Source organism: Procambarus clarkii, chromosome 2 (genome assembly GCF_040958095.1).
Source record: "Procambarus clarkii isolate CNS0578487 chromosome 2, FALCON_Pclarkii_2.0, whole genome shotgun sequence".
Taxonomy (NCBI): Eukaryota; Metazoa; Arthropoda; class Malacostraca; order Decapoda; family Cambaridae; genus Procambarus; species Procambarus clarkii.
Window position 1 is genome coordinate 51905214 of NC_091151.1, and position 19797 is coordinate 51925010.

A 19797-nucleotide genomic window follows, 5' to 3' on the forward strand; every position below is an offset into this window, starting at 1 on the left:
TATCTTAGCATGGCCAAAGTTTATTTCACCCAAGTTTTCACCTATTCCATCTTACCTTACACAGCCTTACCTAACCTGACCTAGCATATCCCAAGCTAGATTTGATTAGAGTTCGTGAAATTTATGCTTACTCACCTAAATTCAACCTAATTTAAGACAATTTCTACCCAATATACCAAAAATGTTTGTTACATAGCTCAGCCAAAGACCATATTAGCCAAGTTTTCACATATTCCAACCTACCCTACATAGCCTTACCTATCCCCTGACCTAGCAGATTTGATTAAAGTTGGGGAAATTTAAGCTATGGCCACCAAATTGTAAACAATTTCCACAAAATATGAATAAATGTTGTGTATCATAGCACAGCCAAAACCTATTTTATCCTACATTTTCACCCATTCCATCTAAACCTGGACTTAACCTCTGATACGACATATACTCAGAGAAGTGATGATTTTTGGATATGAACCTAAATGCCGGTGCCTAACCTGCAAGAGTCTTGGAGCTTTGTTGAATATTTTATCTATTTTTCTTCGAAAACTGAAGTTTTGGATATGATCCTATCCACTCTGTGCCTAACCTGCTAGGGTCTTTGTTGAACATTGTAACCATATTCATAGAAAAGTGATGTTTTGGATATGGTCCTAACAGCCCCCTCTCCTTTTAAACTTGGAACTGTGTTCAATATTGTAGATATAGTGTTGGGTAGGTGTTTTGTTTTTACACATCAACCCAACCGTCCTGGACCTAACCTCCCTTCATCTAACTTCAAATTTATCGTAAATATGGAAGGAACGTGTTGTTTGTGCATCAACCCAACCGTCCTTGACCTAACCTCCATTTATCAAACTTCAATATTTATCATAAATATGGGAGGACCGTGTTATTTGTGCATCAACCCTGCCGTACTGGGCCTAACCTCCCTTTATCTAACTTCAAATTTATTGTATATTATGGGAAGAAGGTGTTGTTTATGCATCAACCCAACCTCCCTGGACCTAACCTCTGATACACGAATCTTGGTTCAATATTGCATCATACTCGTAGCATATTTTTTTTCACATAATTCAACCATCCTTAACCTAACCTCTATTTCCTGGGGGGAGGGAGGTTAATGGCAAATATGATAATAATGGGAATTTTCTCTACATCAGTTCAACTCAACCATCCTTAACCTAACCTTAGTTAGAAAGGGATATAACTCACCAAAACTATTTAATTACCATTTACCCAATTTTCCTTATCCTAACCTATAACTAAAGGGTTTAGACCCCCCTTTACCTCGAAATTATACTATATATTTAAGGTAGGAATATATTTTCACATATAAACCTAACATTCCCTAATTTAACCCTATACTATAATTTCGAGGTTTACACAACACAACATTTATTCATATTTTGTGGAAATTGTTTACAATTTGGTGGCCATAGCTTAAATTTCCCCAACTTTAATCAAATCTGCTAGGTCAGGGATAGGTAAGGCTATGTAGGGTAGGTTGGAATATGTGAAAACTTGGCTAATATGGTCTTTGGCTGAGCTATGTAACAAAACATTTTTGGTATATTGGGTAGAAATTGTCTTAAATTAGGTTGAATTTAGGTGAGTAAGCATAAATTTCACGAACTCTAATCAAATCTAGCTTGGGATATGCTAGGTCAGGTTAGGTAAGGCTGTGTAAGGTAAGATGGAATAGGTGAAAACTTGGGTGAAATAAACTTTGGCCATGCTAAGATACAAAACATTGGGGTATATTCGGTGGAAATTGGCTTAAATTAGGTCAAATTTATATGGGATAACTTAAATTTCGCCGACTTTAACCAAATCTAGGTTTGGATATGCTAGGATAGGTTAGGTAAGGTTGCGTAGGGTAGGATGGAATAGGAGAAAATGTAGGTAAAAAAATGGGCTTTGGCAGTGCTGTGATACACAACATTTGGATATATTTGGTGGGAATTGCCTTAAATTAGGTCGAATTTAGGTGGGATAGCTTAAATTTCGCAGACTTTAACCAAATCTAGGTTTGGATATGCTAGGATAGGTTAGGGTGTGTAGGGTAGGATGTAATAGGAGAAAATGTAGGTAAAAATGGGCTTTGGTGATGCTATGATACACAACATTTGGATATATTTGGTGGAAATTGCCTTAAATTAGGTCATATTTAGGTGTCATAGCATAAATTTCGCCAACTTTAACCAAATCCAGGTTTGGATATGCTAGGTCAGGTTAGGTGAGGTTGTGTAGGGTAGTATGGAATAGGAGAAAATGGGCTTTGGCAGTGCTATGCTACGCAACATTTGGGTATATTTGGTGGAAATCGCCATAAATTATGTCGAATTAAAGTGGCATAGCTTAAATTTCACCAACTTGAACTAAATCTAGGTTTGATTATGCAAGGTCAGGTTAGGTGAGGTCGTGTAGGGAAGGACACATATAATATCTTAGGGTAATGAACTAGCATGTTTATGAAATAGTGTAAATTTTCCTATTTGGGGTTCGAGCTATATGGCAGACTAATATAATGTATGGACAGAGGCGACATAGGCTTGTATGTGAGGATATGGGATGCTCATATTTAGTTAGTTTAGCTAGGTTGAATTTAGTCAAATTTGCGTAGTATAAGTATATTTTTGATCGATTTAGATGAATTTAAGTTTTAACAAGATGCATTTTGATAAGATATAGCAAATTTGTCTAAAATTATCATAGAAAATACTGACTTCACCTAACCCCACCTGCCCTAACATAACTAAGGCTAGAACAAATAAGTCTGTTAGATGGTTTGAATAAATACATAATTATGGGTGGTCTGATTGGAGAGGATGTAACAAGGAAGGTATTAATAAGACATAAAAACAGTGGACATATGTTAGATGAATAGTTTAGCACTAATAATGTTGATATCTTAATGGAAAAAGAATGTGTTATATATTGAGCTCATCGGAAGTCATATGCACCATTTTTATATGTGAAATTCTGACTTTTGAGGAGTTGGTTAAACTCAGCATATTATAATTAGTGTCCTAAATATACCCAGAAAAATATCATGCAAATTGTGTATTGTTTGACCTAGTTGGTTGTGTTTGTACATATATAGCACAATTAATATACTTGTGTATTAATTGTGCAGATTACGTATTTTGCATAAGTTGTATGATTATTGCAATTATGTATTGATTATATTTCTATAAATTGTGTATTGTTTTGTGCAAGTTGTATTTATTAATTGTATATGTTTTTGTATGTGTATTTGCGGAAATTGCTTAGTTGTGTATTTAATGAATATGTGCTAGTTATGTATTGTTCATATTTTGGTAAGTTGTGTATTGATTATATTTTTGAGCAAGTTGTGTAAATGTCGCAATTGTATTTGTGTAAATCGTGTATTTATGCTAGTTGTGTATTTTCATATTTGGGGTAGTTATGTATTGTACGTATTTGTGCTAGATATGCATTTGTGCAAGTTGTGTAATAATTATGAAAGATGTGTAATATTGTATAAGTTGTGTATTAATTGCGCATGTTGTGTAATTGCATATGGACGAATTGTTTATTTATACCTTTGTGTATTGATTGTCATTGTGCAAGTTGAGTAATTATATAGCAAGTTTTCTTGTATTAATTGTGCAAAGATGTAAAATAATTACACAAACTGTGTAATAATTGTCCATGTTTTATAATAATTTTTGTGATAATAGTGCATTTATGCAAGTTGTGTTTTTAATTTGTTGAAGTGGAACTGGTGCAACTGTATTTGTGTGTGAAAATTGTGTATTTTGTGTAAGCTCTGTAATCTGATAAAATAGATCTTCATGGTTTAAGTGTATTTTGGTTTATGAGACAATGTGTCGGTATTTTGTGAAAATTATGTTTGTGAAATTGTGTAATTTTAGTGAAAGCGCATTTTTGATTGTCTAAATGCATAAGCATTTTGATATATTTGTGCACAATACTGTACTTTGTGTAAATGTCATACTCTGAGTGTCCATGCAATATTGTGTAAATGCTACATTTTCATGTCCAACTGACATATTTTTGCATGTAAATGTTATATTTTTGTCTATAAATGACATATTTTTGGTGTGATGGCATATTTTGAGTGTAAATAATATATTTTGTGCATAAATGGCATATTTGGTGTGTAGATGCTGTATTTTCTGTGTGCATGGCATAAATTACATCTGATTAATGGGGAAATGGTGGCAAAAAACTAGGCTATTCTCTATGAATGTATAGGTTGTGGAGTATGAGTAGGTTTGTATGCTTGTACTTGCGACTGTTGGTTTAGAAACAAGTTACCTGATTTGCGTAGCAAGACTAGGATTTTTTGAGGTGTAGAAATGATTAGCCTATGAATATAGTGGCTAGCATCCAGCTGAGTTGCTAGATGGATGAATTGAGGTGCGACATTTGGACATCTATTTGATGGATGTGAGGACAGTTGACTAGCCTATGAACACAGCCACTAATCCGCTGTACTGCCAGATGTGTGGTAACTGCCTATGGATTATAGTAGAATATCTAGCTATAGGGTTTCATAATTGCTGTTGTGTATAAAACTAGAATAAGAGCTATTTATTAAAACTATTATTGTAAACTAATACTTTAAGTGGGATCCCTTGGTTGTTTTAAGCATAGGGTGGACATGAATGAGATTGGGTGGAAATATATAGGAGCTGCCTCGTATGGGCCAATAGGACCTCTGCAGTTACCTTTATTCTTATGTTCAGCTCACCTGCTATGCTGCCAGATGTACGATTCTGCTTAAATTGCAGTACGACATTTTGGCTTCTGTTATACTTTTGAACTTATCACTGAATAATGATTACAGTTGTGGATGACTAAAATGTATATTCTTAGTCCTCTGATTAGGTTAGGTAGGGAATGAATAGTCTAGTCATTTTTGAATAATAACATCAAATACACATGCCAGTAGGATGCCAAAGGTTGCATTGGTTGTCTGGTGACGTCATGCATAGTTGACCAGTCAGGTGCTGTGATACCTTGATACTTATATGCTAATGACCATCAATACCTTATCCCTATACCTGAGGTTGCACAGTTGTGGATGACTAAAATGTATGTCCTTAAACCTCTGATTGGTTAGCTGGGGATGGTTAGTCTAGTCATTTTTAAAATAATAACATTAAATACAGTACATTTACAGGTAGGACGCTAAAGGTGGCATTGGTTATCTGGTGACGTCATACATAGTTGACCAGTCAGGTGCTGTGATACCTTGACACCTATATGCTAATGGCCATCAATACCTTATCCCTATACCTGCGGTCGCTTTTCACGATGTCACTAAAAAACAACAATAACTGGTCTGTAGAATGTATTTGTTATATATAATAAATTAGGTTAGGTTAGGTTAGGTTAGGATGGTTTGATCGGGTTTATGAATAACGGAAAATATAAGCAATGAGCGAAAATACGAGCTATTGTAGCTGAATATCAACTTTGATGAAGCACAGAGTACAGTTGAGGTATTAAGCCAGATTAAGAGTTCACACTTATGTGTGAAATAAACGACTGATAGCAGTTTTTTTCATTTTATTTTTTGCCCTATGCATAATAAACGATCCTTAAAGAAAGATTGTCAAAGCTCAAATTACATTCTCTAGATCGACGACGAAGAAGAAATAGGGGTGACATGATAGAGGTGTGACTGAATGGTCATAGTAAAGGGGAATATTAATAACCTATTAAACGTATCGACATGAAACAGAATAGGAATGAATTGGACAAGTTTTATATTTAGGAAAAGACCTGGGTAAATACAGGCAGCAGGGGACAAACTTGAAAATACACACACAACTTCTTGCAGTGCTGAAGTTATGTTCTTCCCTCACATACATGATCCCCTTTGATAAATGTAATGGGCGATGGTTGGAAGTAAATATGAAATTAAAAATAGACTAGGGATGATGGTATTTTACATTAGGTTTCAGGGTTACTGTTGTATCACAAAACATACGACTCATAGACCGGCTTTTTAATCCCCTTGATCGTGCCTGTGCAGGAACGCTCAGCGGCTAACTGGTGACGTCATTGACCATTGGTTATGTCTGTGCAAGGTTCACTGGGGTAACGAAATTTGGGTATGCCAGGGACCGGCCTTTTAATCCTACCCCCAGGCAAATTGAAGACTGGTTACCCGATGAGGTAACAAAAAACACACGAGACATGCACCCGCCATCACCATTTGTAACGAAAAACACACGAGACAAGTACCGGCCGTCGAAAAAAGTTCGTGAAACCCAGGGTGCGTAGACCAGCCGTCGAAAAAAGTTCGTGAAACCCAGGGTGCGTAGACCGGCCCCGGAAAAAAGTTCGTGAAACCGGGGGTGCGTAGACCGGCCGTCGAAAAAACCAAAACGGCCAGTCTACGTCATAAATCCTACTACTACAATAATAACATTAAATACAGTACATTTACAGGTAGGACGCTAAAGGTGGCATTGGTTATTTGGTGACGTCATACATAGTTGACCAGTCAGGTGCTGTGATACCTTGACACCTATATGCTAATGGCCATCAATACCTTATCCCTATACCTGCGGTCGCTTTTCACGATGTCACTAAAAAACAACAATAACTGGTCTGTAGAATGTATTTGTTATATATAATAAATTAGGTTAGGTTAGGTTAGGTTAGGATGGTTTGATCGGGTTTATGAATAACGGAAAATATAAGCAATGAGCGAAAATACGAGCTATTGTAGCTGAATATGGAGCGGTGAATATGGAGAGTGTGTGTGGGTGGGGGGGAGCGGTGAGTGTGTGTGGGTGGGGGGGAGCGGTGAGTGTGTGTGGGTGGGGGGGAGCGGTGAGTGTGTGTGGGTGGGGGGGAGCAGTGAGTGTGTGTGGGTGGGGGGGAGCGGTGAGTGTGTGTGGGTGGGGGGGAGCGGTGAGTGTGTGTGGGTGGGGGGGAGCGGTGAGTGTGTGTGGGTGGGGGGGAGCGGTGAGTGTGTGTGGGTGGGGGGGAGCGGTGAGTGTGTGTGGGTGGGGGGGAGCGGTGAGTGTGTGTGGGTGGGGGGGAGCGGTGAGTGTGTGTGGGTGGGGGGGAGCGGTGAGTGTGTGTGGGTGGGGGGGAGCGGTGAGTGTGTGTGGGTGGGGGGGAGCGGTGAGTGTGTGTGGGTGGGGGGGAGCGGTGAGTGTGTGTGGGTGGGGGGGAGCGGTGAGTGTGTGTGGGTGGGGGGGAGCGGTGAGTGTGTGTGGGTGGGGGGGAGCGGTGAGTGTGTGTGGGTGGGGGGGAGCGGTGAGTGTGTGTGGGTGGGGGGGAGCGGTGAGTGTGTGTGGGTGGGGGGGAGCGGTGAGTGTGTGTGGGTGGGGGGGAGCGGTGAGTGTGTGTGGGTGGGGGGGAGCGGTGAGTGTGTGTGGGTGGGGGGGAGCGGTGAGTGTGTGTGGGTGGGGGGGAGCGGTGAGTGTGTGTGGGTGGGGGGGAGCGGTGAGTGTGTGTGGGTGGGGGGGAGCGGTGAGTGTGTGTGGGTGGGGGGGAGCGGTGAGTGTGTGTGGGTGGGTGGGAGGGAGCGGTGAGTGTGTGTGGGTGGGGGGGGGAGCGGTGAATGTGTGTGGGTGGGGGGGGGAGCGGTGAGTGTGTGTGGGTGGGGGGGGAGCGGTGAGTGTGTGTGGGTGGGGGGGGGAGCGGTGAGTGTTGTGGTGGGTGGGGGGGAGCGGTGAGTGTTTGTGGGTGGGTGGGGGGGAGCGGTGAGTGTGTGTGGGTGGGGGGGGAGCGGTGAGTGTGTGTGGGTGGGGGGGAGCGGTGAGTGTGTGTGGGTGGGGGGGGAGCGGTGAGTGTGTGTGGGTGGGGGGGAGCGGTGAGTGTGTGTGGGTGGGGGGGAGCGGTGAGTGTGTGTGGGTGGGGGGGAGCGGTGAGTGTGTGTGGGTGGGGGGGGAGCGGTGAGTGTGTGTGGGTGGGGGGGAGCGGTGAGTGTGTGTGGGTTGGGGGGGAGCGGTGAGTGTGTGTGGGTGGGGGGGAGCGGTGAGTGTGTGTGGGTGGGGGGGAGCGGTGAGTGTGTGTGGGTGGGGGGAGCGGTGAGTGTGTGTGGGTGGGGGGGAGCGGTGAGTGTGTGTGGGTGGGGGGGAGCGGTGAGTGTGTGTGGTGGGGGGGAGCGGTGAGTGTGTGTGGGTGGGGGGGAGCGGTGAGTGTGTGTGGTGGGGGGGAGCGGTGAGTGTGTGTGGGTGGGGGGGAGCGGTGAGTGTGTCGTGGTGGGGGGGAGCGGTGAGTGTGTCGTGGTGGGGGGGAGCGGTGAGTGTGTCGTGGTGGGGGGGAGCGGTGAGTGTGTCGTGGTGGGGGGGAGCGGTGAGTGTGTCGTGGTGGGGGGGAGCGGTGAGTGTGTCGTGGTGGGGGGGAGCGGTGAGTGTGTCGTGGTGGGGGGGAGCGGTGAGTGTGTCGTGGTGGGGGGGAGCGGTGAGTGTGTCGTGGTGGGGGGGAGCGGTGAGTGTGTCGTGGTGGGGGGGAGCGGTGTGTCGTGGTGGGGGGGAGCGGTGAGTGTGTGGGGGTGGAGGGGAGCGGTGAGTGTGTGGGGGTGGAGGGGAGCGGTGAGTGTGTGGGGGTGGGGGGGGAGCGGTGAGTGTGTGGGGGTGGGGGGGAGCGGTGAGTGTGTGGGGGTGGGGGGAGCGGTGAGTGTGTGGGGGTGGGGGGGAGCGGTGAGTGTGTGGGGGTGGGGGCGAGCGGTGAGTGTGTGGGGTGGGGGGGAGCGGTGAGTGTGTGGGGGTGGGGGGAGCGGTGAGTGTGTGGGGGTGGGGGGAGCGGTGAGTGTGGGGGGAGCGGTGAGTGTGTGGGGGTGGGGGGGAGCGGTGAGTGTGTGGGGGTGGGGGGGAGCGGTGAGTGTGTGGGGGTGGGGGGGAGCGGTGAGTGTGTGGGGGTGGGGGGGAGCGGTGAGTGTGTGGGGGTGGGGGGTGGGGGGAGCGGTGAGTGTGTGGGGGTGGGGGGGAGCGGTGAGTGTGTGGGGGTGGGGGGGAGCGGTGAGTGTGTGGGGGTGGGGGGGAGCGGTGAGTGTGTGTGGGTAGGGGGGAGCGGTGAGTGTGTGTGGGTAGGGGGGAGCGGTGAGTGTGTGTGGGTAGGGGGGAGCGGTGAGTGTGTGTGGGTAGGGGGGAGCGGTGAGTGTGTGTGGGTAGGGGGGAGCAGTGAGTGTGTGTGGGTAGGGGGGAGCGGTGAGTGTGTGGGGTAGGGGGGAGCGGTGAGTGTGTGTGGGTAGGGGGGAGCGGTGAGTGTGTGGGGTAGGGGGGAGCGGTGAGTGAGTGGGGTAGGGGGGAGCGGTGAGTGTGTGGGGGTAGGGGGGAGCGGTGAGTGTGTGGGGTAGGGGGGAGCGGTGAGTGTGTGGGGTAGGGGGGAGCGGTGAGTGTGTGGGGTAGGGGGGAGCGGTGAGTGTGTGGGGTAGGGGGGAGCGGTGAGTGTGTGTGGGTAGGGGGGAGCGGTGAGTGTGTGGGGTAGGGGGGAGCGGTGAGTGAGTGTGGGTAGGGGGGAGCGGTGAGTGTGTGTGGGTAGGGGGGGAGCGGTGAGTGTGTGGGGTAGGGGGGAGCGGTGAGTGAGTGGGGTAGGGGGGAGCGGTGAGTGTGTGGGGTTGGGGGGAGCGGTGAGTGAGTGGGGTAGGGGGGAGCGATGAGTGTACTCACCTAATTGTACTCACCTAATTGTGCTTGCGGGGGTTGAGCTTTGGCTCTTTGGTCCCGCCTCTCAACTGTCAATCAACTGGTGTACAGGTTCCTGAGCCTACTGGGCTCTATCATATCTACATTTGAAACTGTGTATGGAGTCAGCCTCCACCACATCACTTCCTAGTGCATTCCATTTATTAACTACTCTGACACTGAAAAAATTCTTTCTAACGTCTCTGTGTGCGGTGTGGGGGGGGGGGCTGGGAGGGGAGCGGTGGCTTGGGTGGAAAGTAACGCTATGCACTAATACTCTCTATTAGGACGTGCTGTTTATAAATTGCGCTCTCATAATATATAGATGTTGTGTGTATGTGTATATTTTGAACAAATATTAAAATATGGTTAAGATAAATATCACTACGCGGTGTTTGATTGTTTGGGGGGAATTAATAAGGTGTGGATGAGATACTGCCAGAGAGTGAAGATAAAATGACACGCCTGAGTGCTCGTAAAGAGTGCTTGTAATAGTAAACTTTACATGTTTAAAATATGTGTGTCTGCTGCTAACTTGGAGATTTCAACGCGGTATTGTGTCATAATCTTGCGGGGAGCTTGGAGATGTTAACGACAAACTAGTGAAACACTTGGCGGTCCAAACTTTGTGTGATCAGGATTGATTAGTATCCATAGCAGGGCGGCAGTTTTCATTCATTATTACGTTCCATAAGTTATGTTCGGTTATATAGAAAAATTTTAAGAACAATCTTACTGAGACAATAATATTTTTCCAATTTCGTCTTTACTAAAAGTAATTTGAACAGATCCAGCCACCACCCACCCTCCTGGCTGGGGTCACCCTGTGTGAGGAGGGAGGTGGCTGGCTGGGGTCACCTTGTGTGAGGATGGTGGTGGCTGGCTGGGGTCACCCTGTGTGAGGATGGTGGTGGTGGCTGGCTTGGGTCACCCTGTGTGAGGAGGGTGGTGGCTGGCTGGGGTCACCCTGTGTGAGGAGGGTGGTGGCTGGCTGGGATCACCCTGTGTGAGGAGTGGGGGTGGTGGCTGGCTGGGGTCACCCTGTGTGAGGAGGGTGGTGGCTGGCTGGGGTCACCCTGTGTGAGGAGTGGGGTGGTGGCTGGCTGGGGTCACCCTTGTGTGAGGAGGGTGGTGGCTGGCTGGGGTCACCCTGTGTGAGGAGTGGGGGTGGTGGCTGGCTTGGGTCACCCTGTGTGAGGAGGGTGGTGGCTGGCTGGGGTCATAGAAGAATACCACAGCGTTTTATATTGCATTAAATAACTTTAGTGGTATTTCTTGGCTATGTAGAATGTATTCCACAACACTGTTTATACACAGTTTACCTTAGTTCTGGATTATATCTGGAACTGAAGTAAACTTGCTGGATGGTCAGTAAACACTTGTGGTGCCTTAATAATACTCCAGAGGTTGACAGGCATTAAACCCAACACCAGTTCGAAGGGTGGGCCTCAGGTGGTGGGGTCTATGGCAGGAATTTTCAAACTGTGGGTCCCGACCCATTATATAGTGGGTCGCGGCAAACAAACAAAAAGATATAAAATAAAAAAAAATGGAAATGTTCGTGTGTTCAAAATCGCTAATCTCCGAAAGTTCTTCACCGATTGCTTTGAAATTTTCACACTACGTTCCATTCGCATCCGAGCAGGTTTTTATATACATACTACTATAGATGCCATGTCTGTGACGGTAAAAACATGCTTTTTCTGAAAAACTGTGTTTTTCATGTGCTTTCTCGTGTGAGGGAAATCTTCGAAACCCTCTTTACCGATTGCTTTGAAATTTTAACACAACGTTGCATTCGTAATAGGCGCGTCGTTTTATATATCTACTATATAGATACCATCCCTCATGACAGGTAACATGCGTTTTTAGAAAAACAGCGCCATCTGTTGCATATAATAGCAACATGCACGCCGTACTAAATATGTCACGAGTTCCATTTCAATGTTTACGATTGCACTAATTAATTTTATTTTCATAGATTTCGATTTATACAATTTTTTATTTAATTATTTTGTGTGACATTGTGTTGAAATTGAGCTGTGTTGTTTACCATACCATTAATTTCCTGAGTATAGTTGATTTTTTCTTATTTTTTCATGTTTTCATTTCATTTTTAACTTTTTCTTATATTTCAGTGATGGGAACATCAGATCACTTGATGTTCCCAATTTTCTGATGGGAACATGAGACCATTTGGGAAGGCATCGGAGGAGGGAGTGGGGAATGGTGGGGATGACGAGGGGACGGAAGTGAGAGATGGTGGGGAGGACGAGGGGACAAGGGAGGGGGTAATGGTGGGGAGGACGAGGGGACAAGGGAGGAGGTAATGGTGGGGAAGGACGAGGGGACAGGGGAGTTTGGGATAGTGGGGACGAGGGAATGGGGGAATGGGGAATGGTGGGATGGAAGAGGGCTGATGGAGTGGGGAATGGCTGGGAGGCCGAGGAGACGGGTGAAGGGGAATGGTGGGGAGGACTGGGAGACAGGGAAGGTTGCTGTGGCTCAGCAACGCACATGCGTTGCTGAGCCACAGCAACGCATGGCCGGGCACTGCTAGTAAATAAATATATGAGCCAGTGTGAGCGACAATCTCATTTGCACTCATTACTCATCGGTGCAGTTTTGACATAGGAAGCTCATTAAATATCAGAATATTTAAGATATTCTGATGAGAGTTTCGAGGCTAATATAGCCACTTACTTTATTACACTCAAGTTCCTTGGTTGTGGCGAGGCTTAATACTTAGCAGGGTGTATGAACCAAGAACTGTGATGCATATTCTGGTTGAAATACAATCCCTTTGGCACAATTTTGTTAAGGACATTTGCGTTACCAAATTTCCTTAAGTGATATTTTTAGTATTCCTACCGATTTAAACTTAAAACTTGGAGAAAGCGGTAATATATTCAAACATATTGAATATATTGAAGGGTTTCAGAGTATGTTGAGGCTATGGCATGCAAAAATTAAAAGTGATCAACCTGCCTATTATGTTTCCAACATTGCTACAACACAATGCTCGGAACATTGTCACTGAGGATATTTTAAAATAATTGAAAAACGAGGTATTGCCACATCGCACTTCTTTATTCCATAGCTTTAATAAGGAAAGAAAAATCTTTGGACAGGAACTCCATGAGAGTTTCAATACCTTGAATTAAGAGTTGAGTTAAACTTTGATCCTGAAGAGGAAGCTGAATTGCTGCATCATAGTAGTTCATTTACACTGAAGAATGATTCTGAGCATTAAAATCATAAAAAATTATCATAATTTTGGATAAAGATTAAAGGAGAATTTCCACCTTTTAGGTAAAAACAATGTATTGATAATATTACCTTTTGCTACTACTAATTTATGTGAACTACGATTTTCCACATTAACTGACCTAAAAAAAGCAAGAAAGAAACCAGCTCAACACTGCAGCAGATATGCGTTTAGCAATGTCTTCCTGTGTCGCAAATTGGCCTTCACCTACTTACGAACAAACATACATATCGTTAAATTAAAATAAAAAAAATATTTTGCTTGATTTTCATGCAAAATATTTCTTTTATTTGTCTATATTTTTAAAAGCCTCTCTCTCTCATTATATAAATATAATGTTATATATATATATATATATATATATATATATATATATATATATATATATATATATATATATATATATATATATATATAATATATATATATATAGATATATACACAATCTTTGGACAACACCCACCAGTGGGCCTCGAACGCAGAAATCACAACTACCTTCCGGTAGCTGCCATAACTAGTACGCCTTAACCCACTACACCACTCAGACCCTTAAAAGAAGTAGAGACTTCGAGGTATATATACACCTCAAATATCCCCACTTCCCAAGGGCACCAGAATAGTGAGAGGTTACTGCCCTTTCTAGATGTAACAGTCATGGAAAGGAGCGGAGGTTTCCACACTGCAGTCTAAACTAAGGAAATAAACATAGGAATGCGCCTCAATGCCAACAGTGACTGCCCAGACAGGTACAAGAGGAGTGTTGTTAATGCTTATGTCGACCGTGCTCTCAGCCACAGCTCATGATGGAAGCAAGTCGATGAAGAATTCTGTAGGGTAAGGCAGGTCCTAGTCAACAACGGCTTCTCCAATGGTTTCGTTGAAGACATCATAAGAAGGAAGGATGAAACGCTATGCAACCTCTGAAGAGACAACTAACACAACACCTGTACCCTCTATTAGACTATTTTACAGGAACTTCTTTTCCACAGCTCATAAAACGGAGGAACGGGTCCTGAAAGATATTGTTAATAGAAACGTTATCCCTACAGACAAAAATCAGAAGATACAATTGACGATTAACTATAACACCAAGAAAACTGCCAACCTACTCTTGAGAAACTCTCCAGACACAAAGCAGAACGCTTTGAAAGAGACCAATGTCTTTATGCCTTCAAATGCCCACTTGGGGACTGTAAGCCTCAGACAACTCAGTATATAGGCAAGACAACAACATCTCTTTCCAGGCGATTAACGATGCATAAGCAACAATGCTCCATTAAGGAACATATAATCTCTTCCCACAACCAGACCATCACCAGAGAAGTCTTAACAAAAAACACGGAAATCATCGACAGATACAGCGATAGCAGGTGGCTTGATATCTGCGAGGCACTACACATTAAGAAGTCAACACCAGCAATCAACAGCCAATTAATGCACAAGTATATTCTACCCACTTCAAGACTTCGCACCAATATAGAAGCATCAAGAAATATGGGCCAATAGGCCCTTTGTATTTACTTCCATTCTTCCCGTTTAACTTTACCCAATATTACCCAATAATTCGTGTTCTGTCTTGTGTTGAAAGTTTTTTTTCACCTCATCCAAAACTGTTGTAGCATATCACCTCACCCAAATGCATGTATATAAAATGAAAAGCCATTTGAATTATAGCATAGTAAGAAATCTGTTTCAGTGTTTGCAGGTTATAGTTGTGTGTGTGTAAACTAAAGTCTTTGAAAATGTAATAAGTTATTATGAAACGCGTTCAGGTGTCGCGTCAGACTAGAAATAAAAATGAAATTTTGGAGAACTGATTTTTCAATTATCATCGACAGTGAAAAGAACCATAAGAAATATTGAGAAAATTCGTGTTAGAATTATTAATCTTACTTTTTCGGTCATATTTAATAATATATGTCTACAGGAAAGACTGCTACCAAAATATACTAATTATATATATATATATATATATATATATATATATATATATATATATATATATATATATATATATATATATATATATATATATATATATATACACACACACACACACACACACACACACACACACACACACACACTGTGTGTGTGTGTGTGTGTGTGAGAAAATATAGACATTGACCAGAGAATTAAACCTCAGTTCGTTGGAATACAGAAGTTAGGGGGGGACATGTTCACCACATTCAAGATTCTCAAGAGAATCGACAGGGTTGATAAAGACAGGCTATTTAACACAAGGGGCACACGCACTAGGGGACACAGGTGGAAACTGAGTGCCCAAATGAGCCTCAGCGATATAAGAAAGAACTTTTTTTAGTGTCAGAGTGGTTGACAAATGGAATGCATTAGGAAGTAATGTGGTAGAGGCTGACTTCATACATCGTTTCAAGTGTAGATATGATAGAACCCAATAGGCTCAGGAACCTTTACACCAGTTGATTGACGGTTGAGAGGCGGGACCAAAGAGCCAGAGCTCAACCCCCGCAAGCACAACTAGGTGAGTACAACTAGGCGAGTACAAAAGTAGTATAGGGGTGGTAGGAGAAGAAGTGTTCAGTGAGAATCCACAAAGTCTTCTCGGAATACTCCTTATTATCTTCTCCGAGGCTACGGGCTCCTACACTTGCACCAGAGGTGTAGGGCGTAGGAGCCTGAATGGTCCCCAGGACTATATGCAACTGAAAACTCACACCCCAGAAGTGACTCGAACCCATACTGCCAGGAGCAACGCAACTGGCAGTATGTATATATTGCACCGGAGGTGGTGCCCCCCCTATATATATATATATATATATATATATATATATATATATAATGTCGTACCTAGTAGCCAGAACGCACTTCTCTGCCTACTATGCAAGGCCCGATTTTCCTAATAAGCCAAGTTTTCATGAATTAATTATTTTTCGACTACCTAACCTACGTAATCTAACCTAACCTAACTTTTTCGGCTACCTAACCTATAAAGATAGGTTAGGTTAGGTAGGGTTGGTTAGGTTCTGTCATATATCTACGTTAATTTTAACTCTAATAATTTTTTTTTTTACCTCATACATAATGAAATGGGTAACTATCATTTCATAAGAAAAAAATTAGAGAAAATATATTAATATAGGAAAACTTGGCTTATTAGGCAAATTGGGCCTTGCATAGTAGGCCAAAAAGTGCGTTCTGGCTACTAGGTACGACATATATATATATATATATATATATATATATATATATATATATATATATATATATATATATATATATATATATATATATATATAATATACAGTGGTACCTCGCATAACGATCGCCCCAAATGATGCTGGGATATAAAGGGGTGACTACTGAGATGTTGCAAACCAATGACGTTTTTTGTAAAAAAAAAATTTCTGAAATACAACAAATGTCAAAAAGGTTCGTTCGGTGTTCGGCCGGTAAGCTGTTCCATTATAACAATCTTTCTTTGTTTCAAATGTGTTCCATTTGTTTTGTATTTGTCATTTACATCTCAATAATGGAGCAGCCTACCTTATATACACTGAACAAACCTTTATGGCATTTTTCTTTCTTCAAATGTGTTCAATATTTTTTTTTTGTCTCATAGCAAAAGGTTTGTTCGGTGGTCGGTTGGTAGGCTGCTCCATGTTTCTTACATAAAAAAACGTAAATAATAAAAAAATGAAGAATTTTGAAAACCAGAACAAATGTCAAAAAGGTTCGTTCGGTGGTCTACAGGTAGGCTGCTCCAAGTTTCTTAAATAACTCCAAAAAAACTAAAAATAAAAAAAGATGAAACAATTTGAAAAATGGACAAATGCCATAAAGGTTCGTTCAGTGTTTGTCGGGTAGGCTGCTCCATTATTGAGACGTAAGTGACAAATACAAAACAAATGGAACACATTTGAAACAAAGATAGATTGTCATAATGGAGCAGCCTACCCGACAAACACTGAACGAACCTTTTGCTATAACAAATATGGGAGCTGCTGGATAGCTCTTTTGGCTGGTCTTTTCACTTTTTGGGCTGCTGGATAGGTTAGTACTGAGTGAGCTACCATTGTGGCACCCGCGCCTCTGGCTCCCAAACACCTGTCCCACACGGTGTTGAAAGATTGCGCTCTGTCGGTGAAATTCAGACCTTATTGTTTGAAGAACATAAGGGTCATAATATTGGTGAAGCTAGGCGCAATAAGGACTTTACACAAAGGTCGGATGCAAGTGATACAGCACCTATGAGCATGATACAGCAAGCGTATCCAGTTGTAGCTCTGAGTGCGCCACCCTTGCCCTGGCATTTCCAATTGGAGATGTCATCTCCAATTTATATAGATGATACATAGATGAATCGTTTTCTGAGTTCAGTGTTGATGCATCTGATACAAGTAGCATAGATGAACAGTGTTAGCGGCTTCCATGGTGGTGTTTTCCAAAGAAATTTTGAAGATTAGCTGAATCTCTTCCTGACTGACGGACACTCTTTGAGGCTGGCTGCATCTCTTCCTGTGTGGGACCTTACAAAGCTATCTTTTCACGACTACCTAACAAATTTATCTTTTCCTATAATCTTTTCAACGCAATCTTATGCTTTAGAAGCTTGGCTACATACCACTTACAAGTACTAAAGTCAAGGGTGTACGTGAGTGCGTTATTTGCAAGCACACAGAACGAAAAAACAGTTAGCGAAAATCTATCGGTACCTGGCTGGTGCAACGAGAGCAAAGTCGTGCTGTGTACCATGGACTACTTCGTTCATTATTACTAACCTCCACAGTACTGTGTGTGTAATACAGTGTGTTACTGTGTAAATTGTGTGTGAAACTGTACGTATTGATAATTTTAGTGAATTTTTACCACATAATATTGTGACAAACATTTATTGTGGACACATTACTGACACATGTATCACAGTTCCATGGAGCATTATGAACGTTCTACTGTATACATATTGTAAAGGTCACAAATATGCATCATATACGATAAAAAAAAAAACATAAAATCGCATTGGAAATACATAGAACAAATAATTGAAAATATGTATGTGGCAACACCCGGTGCTTGAATGGCCCGCGCGACCGTGTCTGGGAGCTTCACACACGGGCCACCAGCCCCTGATGACGTCACAGCGCACCTTGTCTACGTCCGCACTGCCAAAGTGGAATTTGGTAATTATTTTTACATAAACATTCAGGGAAGGAAATTTATCATTTTACAAAGAAAAATGTTTTTTTGGGAGCACTTGATGTCATGCACACTGGGGGAATTTCACAATAAACACAGCGCATAACAGTGGTTAAATGGGGACATTCGTTTTGTATGACGTCCGCTTCACATGACGAACACGGCGCCGGAACGGATTAAGTTCGTTATTCGAGGTACCACTGTAGTTATATAATATGCAAACAAGCTTGAATGGTCCTCAAGCTAATATGCAACTGAAAACTCCACACCCCAGAAGGATTCGAATCCAGATAGCCAGGAACGCTATGCACCTTGGCGTACCTGGTACCTTAACCACTAGACCATTCGACTGTACAAAAATCTTTGTAGTCGTGAGACTATTTATACCCAAGCTCCGACAGCACTCGATGGTCAACTCGGGAACAGATATTTCATCGAATCACCTCACTTTGTGGGGCCACGTGAACAACACAAATGCTAACAAGCTTGAATGGTCCCCAAGACAATGTGCAACTGAAAACTCCACAACCCAGAAGGATTCAAACCCAGATAGCCAAGTGCGCTATGCACCATGACGTACCTGGTATCTTAAGATTTTTGTACAGTCGTATGGTCTAGTAGTTAAGGTACCTGGTATACCAAGGTGCATAGCGCTCCTGGCTATCTGGATTCGAATCCTTCTGGGGTGTGGAGTTGGGTCTATGGGGTGCTGGGATGACACAAACTACGTCATTTCAACTAAATTTAGTAATCATTTCATCAAGATACTAAATTACAGCCCATATTGGTTGGTGTGGATGAAGTAGCTCTAGATGACAAAAATATAAGAAATATATCCATGTAAGTTCACTTGTATTCCACCTCGTGTTAGAATAGTGCTCATAGAACCAAACATGTGGGATACCCGACACACATGTTAATATTCTATAGTCAGCCATTATCAAAAATTAAAGGAAAATGGGAGATTCCGTGACGTCATCACAACAAAACGTCTATTTACACATCTTGTTTTTTTAAACCACCACTCAATTCAATTTCTCTCTTTATTATGCACCCCATACCCATCCCGTTGGCGGCGGTGTAAAGGATTACAAAGGCACATAATCGGTTCAGGAACTGAATCGTCTAGTTCGTTTAGTTGAGCAAATAACAATCTTTTGACGCTAGTTACACAATTATTAATGTTATATATATACAGGTACACATATTCATACACACATGTACATATATATACATATACACTTACACATTCATATTCAATCACCCACTTTAAACCATAGTCTAGTGTTTAAATTTAATAAAATAGTATTCACTATGATTGGTTCTTAGATAATTGTACCATACACTACTTGCTATTGTTAAATAAACGTAGAATAGATGAGAGAGTATTGGAAGGCCACCTCAGGGAAGAGAGCCGGGCAAGTCATTCTCAAAAGAAAAACTGTAAACACTCAGGGGACAGTTCTCCCAGAGATTGGTCGACACGCTTCACACACAAGGGACTATTCTATCTTAGTGACTTGCCACAACAACCTCTACAATAACAGAGAACCATAGTATCCGATTTGTGTAATATCTATAGTTTAGGGGCCCATTATTCATAGATAAATATCATTTCTCTTATTCTGTGGGGCATCACCCCAAAAATGGTGAGTTTACTCACCTTTACTACACACAAATATTTCACGTCTCACCTGTACTTTGTATGTTATT